The 9,615-nt window shown below is 40.3% G+C and overlaps 1 long non-coding RNA gene across 1 annotated transcript; it reads left to right on the top strand.

Moving 5' to 3' along the window:
- Positions 1-1,472: 1,472 nt before the first annotated feature.
- Positions 1,473-7,473, top strand: LOC134425016 (uncharacterized). The gene is made up of 3 exons (XR_010029562.1): positions 1,473-1,599; positions 1,817-1,904; positions 3,375-7,473. It is a non-coding gene; the product is annotated as an uncharacterized LOC134425016 (long non-coding RNA).
- Positions 7,474-9,615: the final 2,142 nt, after the last annotated feature.

Here is a 9,615-nt window from a genome sequence, read left to right as displayed (position 1 = left end):
AAATAAAAACACACAGAGATACCATGAAAGCTTTTAAAGAGAAGAGCACACTTTCCTTGGAGAAACAAGGTGCAGCAGTAGGAACACAGCAGCTAGCACATGGGAGCCAGAGTAAAGAATTACAAAATTCTTCAGCACTCTTGCCATCAATGCTTTCAGGCATCCTCTTATTTTATAAACACCTCACATAGGGATAACATAGGGCTTTATTAATTCATCCTCCAGTTGAAAGGACAGGATCCTACAGCAAAGCTCTGTGACACGAGACACAGAGAATGCACAGTAATTCAGAAATTCATTTGATTTCTATCCAAACAAATTGAATCAAGCAGATTACAGATTAATTACAATTCTCTAAGTCAAAGAAAAATTCAGCAGCCTTTTCCCAGAATCTGCTTTGTGACTATCTTTAAAAAATGCTAGAGAGGATTTGCCACTGCAGTTTACATGCTTTTTTTAAAGTGGTTTATTTCATTAGCTGTCTTAGAGCTGAGGGACCACATGAGTGTGCACTTCATCCCCTCTGGGCAACAGCCCCTCCAAAATTATTGATTTCACAAGGTTGGTAATTCAGCTGGAGTGTCAACCTCAAAATCCATGAGAGAGGTCTGAACATAAAAGACTTAAGATCATTGTGCCTGGCAAAAGCTCCAAGGTTTTCCATGCCTGGGAAGTCTTCCATTCCAAAACACAGGAACTTCTCAGTGGAATATCAGCAAGGTGGTTATGGCACTGGTGAAGCAATGGAACCCTTGAAGGCTCACCACCAGCTTTTACATAGAGTGTTCTGCACATAAACTGAGAGAGACTTCAATGGAAATGTTTGCATTTCAACACAAGTCTCCTTGGTGAGTGATCTAGCTTGTCTCCAAGATCAAAGAGATGTGCATTAACATTTTCTGGCTCGCACAGGAAAACACACAGAACCCACCCATAGCTCAACGTGTTGTGAACTACAGAAAAGCAGACAGGGAAAACAAGAGGAAACAGAATGGATAAAGCAGATCATCCTCCAGAAACAGGACTAAATACAGATGCAGATTAGCCTGGCAAACTGAGCATTTCTAGGAAGTGCTGATATGTCACTGTATTGCCAAAATTAGAAAAACTGTGTAGGAAGCAATTAGCTACTGTAGCTTCTCCCTACTTAAAATGATTGTTCAAGGCTACATTGTAATATGTGGTTGGTCATACCAATTCAGCATGTAAATGCTGCCATGAAAAATGCCATTTATTCAATCTCAACTTCAAAAAAAATCAAATGGATTCGAGAGAAATAACAGTTCTTTTCTTGACCATTCTGCATTTACACTTCAATTCTATTCCCAACTCACAGCTTTGCTGTGCACATTGTATGTGTGTCCTCCATAATTAAAGCTTTATTTGAACCTCCCCCTTCTTTCCACAACTCTCTTGGTTAGATCAAAACAGCAGAGACAAAAACTGAAACATGCCTGGGGTGCAGGAGAGAACAAGAAAGACTATTTAGTGAAGTAGGCTAATGGTGTTGCAGAGGAAGGGGGCTGATTTTCACATCTCAGAACTGTTAAGCCTGCAAATATTACTGAAATCACATCTGGGAACAAAGCTCTGCTTTAAGTAAGTTCACCATGAGTGTTGCTAAGCAATGGAGAAAAGATGAGGGAAAGGGAGGGTGCCTGACTTTAGGATTAGGAGGATGGATAGAAGATAAAGTAAGGCTTCTGCACAGCTTTATTTGTAAAAACTTGCAAGTTCTTTGTTTTTATTGCCTGTCTTCCAAACTAGTTGTACCATGATTAATCAGGTCTCATTCATTATCCACCCCAATGCACAGCCAGCACAAAGAGAGGTGCTGCATCCTGGAGCACGGGCACAAGCATCTGAGCACCAGAACTGCCAACATCTGTCTCTGGATTTCACAGGTAAGAACAGGAGAAGCTTTCCTGATGCAAATACTACAGAATTTAATGTCTATGTTTTAGAGAAATACTGCAGATAGTTGTTTTTATGTAACTTAAACTATGCTGTATATGGGAAATAAAATACTTGTGGTGGCGAGAGCTTGCTCTAACTCTATTCTTATGCTGATAGTTACAGAAAAGTGAAGTATTTTATCTTATAAGATCAATAAATGTCATATCTTCACCTTACTTGAATGAAGTTTTTCTGTCCACTCTCTACTGGCATCTTGATATTGTAAAAGTTTCTTATTCTGCTTCAGCAAGATTGCTTCCAATCCTTAGGAAAGCAACTACACATTTTCAGCTGCAGACAAATGCATTGCCTCATATTATTTCCCAGAAAACATTTGTTGCCTTGTTCAGCTAAATGCCTCCATAAACTATAGCATGTACATTTGTAAAGCATGCATTGTTGGAACAGTAAATTGAATTCTTTGATTCATTTTTACATGGCAGCAGTATTTTTCTTTTTTTTTTTTTTTTCTTTTTAATCATCATAAATACTCCAGAATGCTCATCTCTTTATTACTCAGCATTATATTCCATATGCTGAGGCATTTGCAGCCTCACAGGTCATTTCATAGGCATTAAACTTTTACTGTATACCTGTCTTTTTAACATTTGCTAATAACTCATCTGGAAAGAGAGTGACATTTGTTGCTGAGTAACAGATGTCTGCACACACAGCATGAACTAGGAGCATTTCTCAGCCTGAGATCCTAGATTATGATTAACTACCTAGTCAGTATTCCAGTTAGAGATATTATGAAGGCCTTTCCCAAAACTCAAGATATTGAAAACCTATCACTTCTGCAGCACTCCAGCAGTGCTCCCTGCACATGGGATGCATTTCCCTGACAGGCAAATGGCATTTAACAGACTAAACAATAGAAACTAATTAAGAAGATTGAGTGTTGTAATCACATTTTTATTTTATGCACCTTTAATGTTTTCAGAAGCAGAGACTCTGAACCAAACATTTTAAACTCAAAGAAGCATGGACACTGCACAAAGGCAAATTAAACCACATTCTGCAAAAACAGCCTAAAAGTTTTCCTCTGAAGGGTGATAAATTAATTACTGAGATGGGGAAGTTTCCCATGCCTAACACATAAAATAGGTCACCTCTTGAACTATATTTTATTTGCATGCACAGTCAGGAGCAAATCTATGGGCAGTTGCTTTAGAGCTGAACAGGCACACTCATATCATTTGTCATCCTCCAAGAACTCATCCAGGCAGTCCAAAACAAAGTCATCAAGTGGAAATATAGACCAGGATAGAAGAAAGATGCTTTGGATGGCCCAGCAGCTCCAAGTCTCATATAGCAAACCTCTTGAAATGGATGACATGTAGAAAATGCACTGACATCCACCATGTTGCATTGCCTAATTGACATTTTTCCCCCTTTTGCTTTTTCTTAATGAGAAGCAAGGAATGAGAGAAGAAGAAATCTTCCCTATCAGCGGCAGCAGGGGTTGCTGCAGCAAGATGATAATTCCCTCCTGCTACTCTGCTGACAAGCACCAAGCTGCACAGGAAGAGCAAAGCATTTTAATCACGGGATTGAAAAATGCAGCAGTTCCTAAAGCTTCACCTTACCTTGGCTGATTTACATTAATTTAGGATCAACTGGCTTTCAGAGGAATAATCCATGGAAGATAACAGAGGAGAAAAAAATTTGTTGGAACTTCTAGTTTCCCTGTGCATAACATGCAAGGATCTATGTATATAAACAGTTTTGGAGCATCTTAGATGAGCAAGGATTATTGAATTCCTTAAAATCACAGTGCAAAGTTGGGGGCTCCCTAATTCCATACTAAGTGTTTTTTAAGTGCCACACTTTCAAATACACAGCATTAAAGGGATAAAAAAAACCACATCAGAAACTGGATTCAGGGTCCAATCCAGTGTCCACTGGAACCACCAAAAATCCTGTGACAGAGGCCTTGAGGTTTTGGCTCTGGCTCTTTGATCAGATTATCATTTATAACAAAGGCAATCCATAAGGAGCTGCTAAGACAAATGCAAATCTTGTGTCAAAGACAGTCAGACACCCCCCCCCAAAATTGAAAATTTGAGCACACAGCAGCTTCCAGGCAGCAGCTTTGGGCATGTGGCACAACATCTGCTGCAAAAACACTCGAAAGCAGACCTGCGGCAAGCTGGAGCGGCGCCAGCTCCCAGATTATCCCCCCTCCAAGGCTGCCAAGGCAATGGACAGATGGCAGCCAGTGCACTCACAGGATAGTTAGCTCAGTTAACAATCAAGTATGCTAAATGATTTCAGATTCACTCTGCACCAAGCATTGTACTTTCCAGTGAACCATTAACACTGTGTCCTAATAGAAATATGGTTTGGTATGAAGGAACTGGCAGATCCTGTATTTTACAAGACAGTTTCTCTGGAACAATTTGTCAGGGAACATTAGATCTGCCTTCATGAATAAAGTGAGAATCTGCCAAGTTTGCCAGGCGGGTTTGTTCATCATTTGAATTCTGCAGGGTTTGAGGAGTGAGGATGGAAACAAACAGGAGGATGCAGGTCAGTTATCCACACAAGCTGCTGCCAGGGATGCACTCAGTGGAAAGCAGGAGGGTGTTGGGAGCACACAGGATCTCCCATCACAGCAGCTGTGCCCCTGCAGTGCTGCCTGCCTGCTGTAGGGCATAACAGAGTTCTCCTGCACTGGACAGCTATCACAAGCAGCCTGCTGGTGACACACTTGTCAGCCGAGTGCACAGATGTGACAACTCATCCCAGAAAAGCTACAGGTTCTTGGGTTTAAATGGGTAAAATCTGTAAAGAAAATTTGGGCCCCATATATCAAGGGGGCAAATAATTGACTACTGAGCACTAGCACCTAGCATATAGGTGGACTATGGCCTCAGCATTACAAGATACATCCTTAAATTCTTCCTCCTTATGGTTAGATATCATTGCCTTTAAGGACATTTGTAGACCTAGTGACAAATTTATTCTATTGATTTGCCTTTCCATAAATCAGGAGGTCAAGAATAGTGTTTGAAAAAAAAAAATGTTGGTTTCTTCTCCCACCTCCACCCTCTGCTCCTGTTGCACATCCCTTTTATCTCTCCACCCAAAATCCCATGTAGCTAAACAGCTGGTCAAAAGTGTAATACAATTTATTTATTATGTAGTTGGCTGCCATTACCGTTTTATTCATCATTGTTGCACCTAATAATTACCCTGAGAAAATACACACCACCAGCCCTTTTCTGCCTGCATTGGAAAAATCCAACAGCAGAAAGCAGGGGAGAAACCCAAGAAAAACAAGTAGAAAAATAGAAGGACAGAGAAGAGAGAGAACTTAGTGAGCTCTGTTGGAGGAGGTAGGAGTTGTGCCATGGATACCAGAAAAGCAGCACCTCACACTTCTTATCTGTTATCTCAGTTGCAAAGAGTAGGACTGAAGCAAACTGGAAAACCTGAAGCACTTCTAGTGGGCAGCCAACAAATGAGTTCCCCACACAGTCAGGTGAGAGCAGCAGCTTCTGACCAGTGCAGTGAAGCCTTGTGCTTTGGACTCGGAGCTCTCCCAGGGCACAGAGCTCGTTCTGCTGCAGCTGCTGAGCCCAGAGCAGCTGCATGGCATGGTGCAGGGCTGCAGGAACCCCCAACAATGCTGGGCCTGCTTTGCTGAATGAGAGGGCATCACACAGGGGCTCATCTCTGCCCAGAGCAGCTGCATTGCATGGTGCAGGGCTGCAGGAACCCCTTGCTCAGTGAAAGGGCATCACAAGCTCTGCCCACTCTCCCTTTCTGCTCTGACACCAGTTTCCCTCAGAGACATTCACAGGGCATTGCCAAAGTCATACCAGCAAAATCAGCACCAGCAGGCAAGAACTCCTATTCCCTGCTCTCCCCATTCCAACATGGAAAGGTGTCACAGAAATATCAGAGCAAGAGCTCTGCCAGAGCATGGAGCTCCTCAGCTGTCCTCCCTGCAGCTCTGCTCTCTCTTGAGGAGGCAATGTTGTGACCCCAGTGTGTGATCACCAGAGCAGGGAGTCAGAGATGCAATTAAAAAAAAAAAAAAAATCAAGAGCAAACCGGTTAAAAATGGAGACAGAAGCAACCTCATTTTCTGGCTCAACTTTATGAAAATCTGATTAGACCTCAGTGAAATTTAATCTTTGCCTTCCAGACCTTCTGAGACAACAATAAAGATCTCCTGAGCTCATAAAGTACCCAGAGAGGAGAGATACCACCCAGCCAGGAAAATAGCTGAAAAAAATTATTTTTCTTGCCCTAATCACCAGGTAAATCTGCAAAAAATGTCATTAAAAAGTAAATTATAAAAAGCTGCGTGTCACTATTTTCAAATACAAGAATACACTTTATCAAAGTAATAAAATAATATGAAAAAGACAAGACAAATTAGCTACAGCAATAATCAGGAATGCCAGACATTCAGAAGAGAGTATTTGTTCAAATTGCTAAGATAGCCAAGAGACAGAAAAATTTGACTCCCAGCAGTCCCACAGTGCTAATATTTCTTTCTCCTTTTTTCCTACCACAAATTTACAGCAGAAACAAAACTACCAGATATATTTTTATATTATCAGCCCTTCCCCAGAACAATTCTGCTTCAAAACCACTCATTAAGCTGGAACTGGCAAAACCCAAAGTTCCAGCCTTCTCTTCTCATCCAGAGGATCCACATTTCTCCATGTCCTTGTAACAGCTGTTCCTACGTTGCCTCATGAGACAAAGAAATATGGGAATTTTTTTGACTTTCCTCGAAACATTTTTACTTTCATGGACAGATAATACATGGAGCCATTAGCCCCCAGGGGTCTCACAGCCAAACCTTTCCTGCTTGGGGCTGCTGAGCCCACCACAAGCCATGTTTTGCTGGCACAGTGTAACATCAATGTTGTAGGATTTTATGGTTTATCTGGATTCTTGCAATGCTCTGCTCACAGTCCAACAAGATCAGCTTTTTCAGCTTGCAGGAAAGAAAGCAAGCAATTCTTACCAAAGTACAGCAGTCTGGGAAATGAAAACAGAAAGGGAAAAACCAGACATGAATGGGTGGTAAAATTGTATTTGCAATCTTCTCCTCTAATGATGTAGTGCAGCAGCCATCTCCAACCAACTCATCATAATACCACACAGAGTGATATGTGCAGGAAATGTTAAATATTAAAGAAACAAACAGATGCTAAAAAAATCCTAAACTATGGGGCGTGCAGAGCCAAAATAATTGGGATAATGTGCATGTACTGAGTTAAAAACTAGAGGATGGTAGATTATATATACATGTGTGTGTGTGTATATATATCTATCAATCATCTAGGAACTCAATTTAATTTTTGCATGCACTGATTCCCCCATGTCCTTATTGTTGCTTATAGAATCCTTCCCTTACTAATTCCATGTCTCATACAGTCATGCAACAAAAACATGGTTACGTTGTATATAGTTACCCAGCAGAATGTCTGTGGAATAAAGTTTGCTGATTAAAATCCTATTTTAATCATGCAATTAAAAAGTCTACAGTAATATTGCAATTACATTACTTTTAAAATGCATCTGTGCAGAAAGCTAGAAGACTGGAACGAATATGGTATTCTGATCTCTTACTGTACAAATGCACATTGATTCTCAATCTGTTCTTGCCTGGGCAAGTTGGAGTGTGTGCAACATTCAAGATTAATTAGAAGTAACATGTGTTCCTCATGAATGATGCCATGTCTAGTACTACATGTAAATTAATTCATGACAGCATGGGCCATGTTGTGTCATGATTTTTTCCTTTTTTTTTTTTGGAAAAGATGTACAATTTTTTGACTGCAACTGCTATAGATTGGCTGTAGAGACATTTTATAAAAATAAGACTTTGGGCAATATGTAAGTTGGTTTTCTGCTAGGTTTTTTGTTGTTTTTTTGTTTGATCTTTGCCAGCTAACTGGGATAAGAGAATTCACAAGGTATGAATACATTATACTCTGTTTGGGCATCTCTAGCATGAGCAGAGTGGTTATCACAAAGACTCCCCAGCAGCCACCTCTTCCCAGCTTATCACCCTGAGGAAACGGCGCTGCCTCCAACACCAAACACAAAATAACAGCACATTTCACATGCACAACCCAAGGTCTCAGCTTCAACTCGCCTTTGATCTCCCATAACTGAAGGAAGTGTAAACCAAGATCAAGTTTATTAACTACAGATCAAAGTGCAGCCTAGCTCTTCCCTTTCCAGCAGCAATTAAAGACTGGAGGTAAATTTCTAGAGAAAATTATTTTGAGATATATATAGGTTATTTTTTGCAATCATTGAATGTGCCATTCCAGTTTAAAAACACAACTTCAGGACATTATGACCCATATTTCTCCCAGCTCTTACTTGGAGATTCCTGTTCTCCTCTGGCATTAGGGCATTTGTTAATTGGGAGAGTGGACACATAGCACCATGTTAAGAGCAAACAGAACTACTGTGGTGATACAGTAAAAACTTAGAGGTTCAATCATTTTAAAATGCATTTTCTCCTCAAACTACACTCTTCCAACCGATTCAGCCGTACTGAGAGATTGGCGGTACAGGTTATTTGAAAACTCATTGAGTATAAAAAACCAAATCTATTTCTCCAGCCTTGGAAATTGCCTTCTGTTCCCAGCATCATGTGAATTCATCACTTAAGTGCACTGCAAAACAAAAAGCTATACTGCTCTTGGATTTCACTTTTAGGAGCAGTTTAGTCACCTTTTATAACCCAAGAATTGCAATTCTTTACTATAGGAGCAGTTTCAAAAATATTATAGTGTCTAATCTTTATGAAACTTAATTGTAGAATGCGCTTAATATGGCCTTTAAAATAAAACATAATCTAAGCACCATAAAAGCCTTGTAGCTTCTTACACAATTAAATTCTTTGAATGAAATGACTTGCAGTTTTGCAAGTCAAAGCAGCAGATGTATATGCTAAAGCACAACTCAGAGTAAGCAGATGCCACTAATGATTGAGACTTATGACTGAACTTTTTTTTCCAAATATGAAGCAATATGAAACCAAGATATCTGTGAATTACATGCAAAAATGAGGGCATTCATACAGATATATCAGTCTTGAAACAGGACAGATGTTTGATCATTCCCACAGCAGTCAGCAGGAGGTTTGGGGTACAGTTTGGGGTACAGGTGTCAGGAGCACAAGACTGGTTCTTGTAAAGCATCACCATCCTCAGCTTACACCATGCTAAGCCAGCCCACCTAAAACAACATGTCCTAAAGTAGATTTTATTTCTTAAAATACCAGCTGAGAGACAAGTGATAACAGCTAAAACTCAGACTACCTTCTTTATTAAAAATAACACAGCCCTGTCTCTTCAAATTAACACTTTCGCCCCCTTTTCTCCAGCTCATCTTCTGTACCCTCTGTTACATTCCAGTGCCACCAGGCCCTCACATCAGCGACTGGATTGCATCCAGGGCTCATCCTCTTGCAGCTGGTTTCAAAACCACAAGGTAAATTAGCATTTACCCTTACAGATGCCCAGCAACCATTACCACACCATATTCAGCTCTCTCCTTATATTGGCAAGTACAGCTCAGTATAAAGAGTTGGGTTTTTAAAAAAAAAAAAATAAAATTCTAAACCTCCAGCCAATACTGACACATTTCCTTACATTCCCAAATTAGTTGCAT

The sequence above is a fragment of the Melospiza melodia genome, chromosome 15, assembly GCF_035770615.1.
Source record: "Melospiza melodia melodia isolate bMelMel2 chromosome 15, bMelMel2.pri, whole genome shotgun sequence".
NCBI lineage: Eukaryota > Metazoa > Chordata > Aves > Passeriformes > Passerellidae > Melospiza > Melospiza melodia.
The sequence above is the reverse complement of the archived record's forward strand: the minus strand, read 5'-3'. Positions and strand labels throughout refer to the sequence as shown.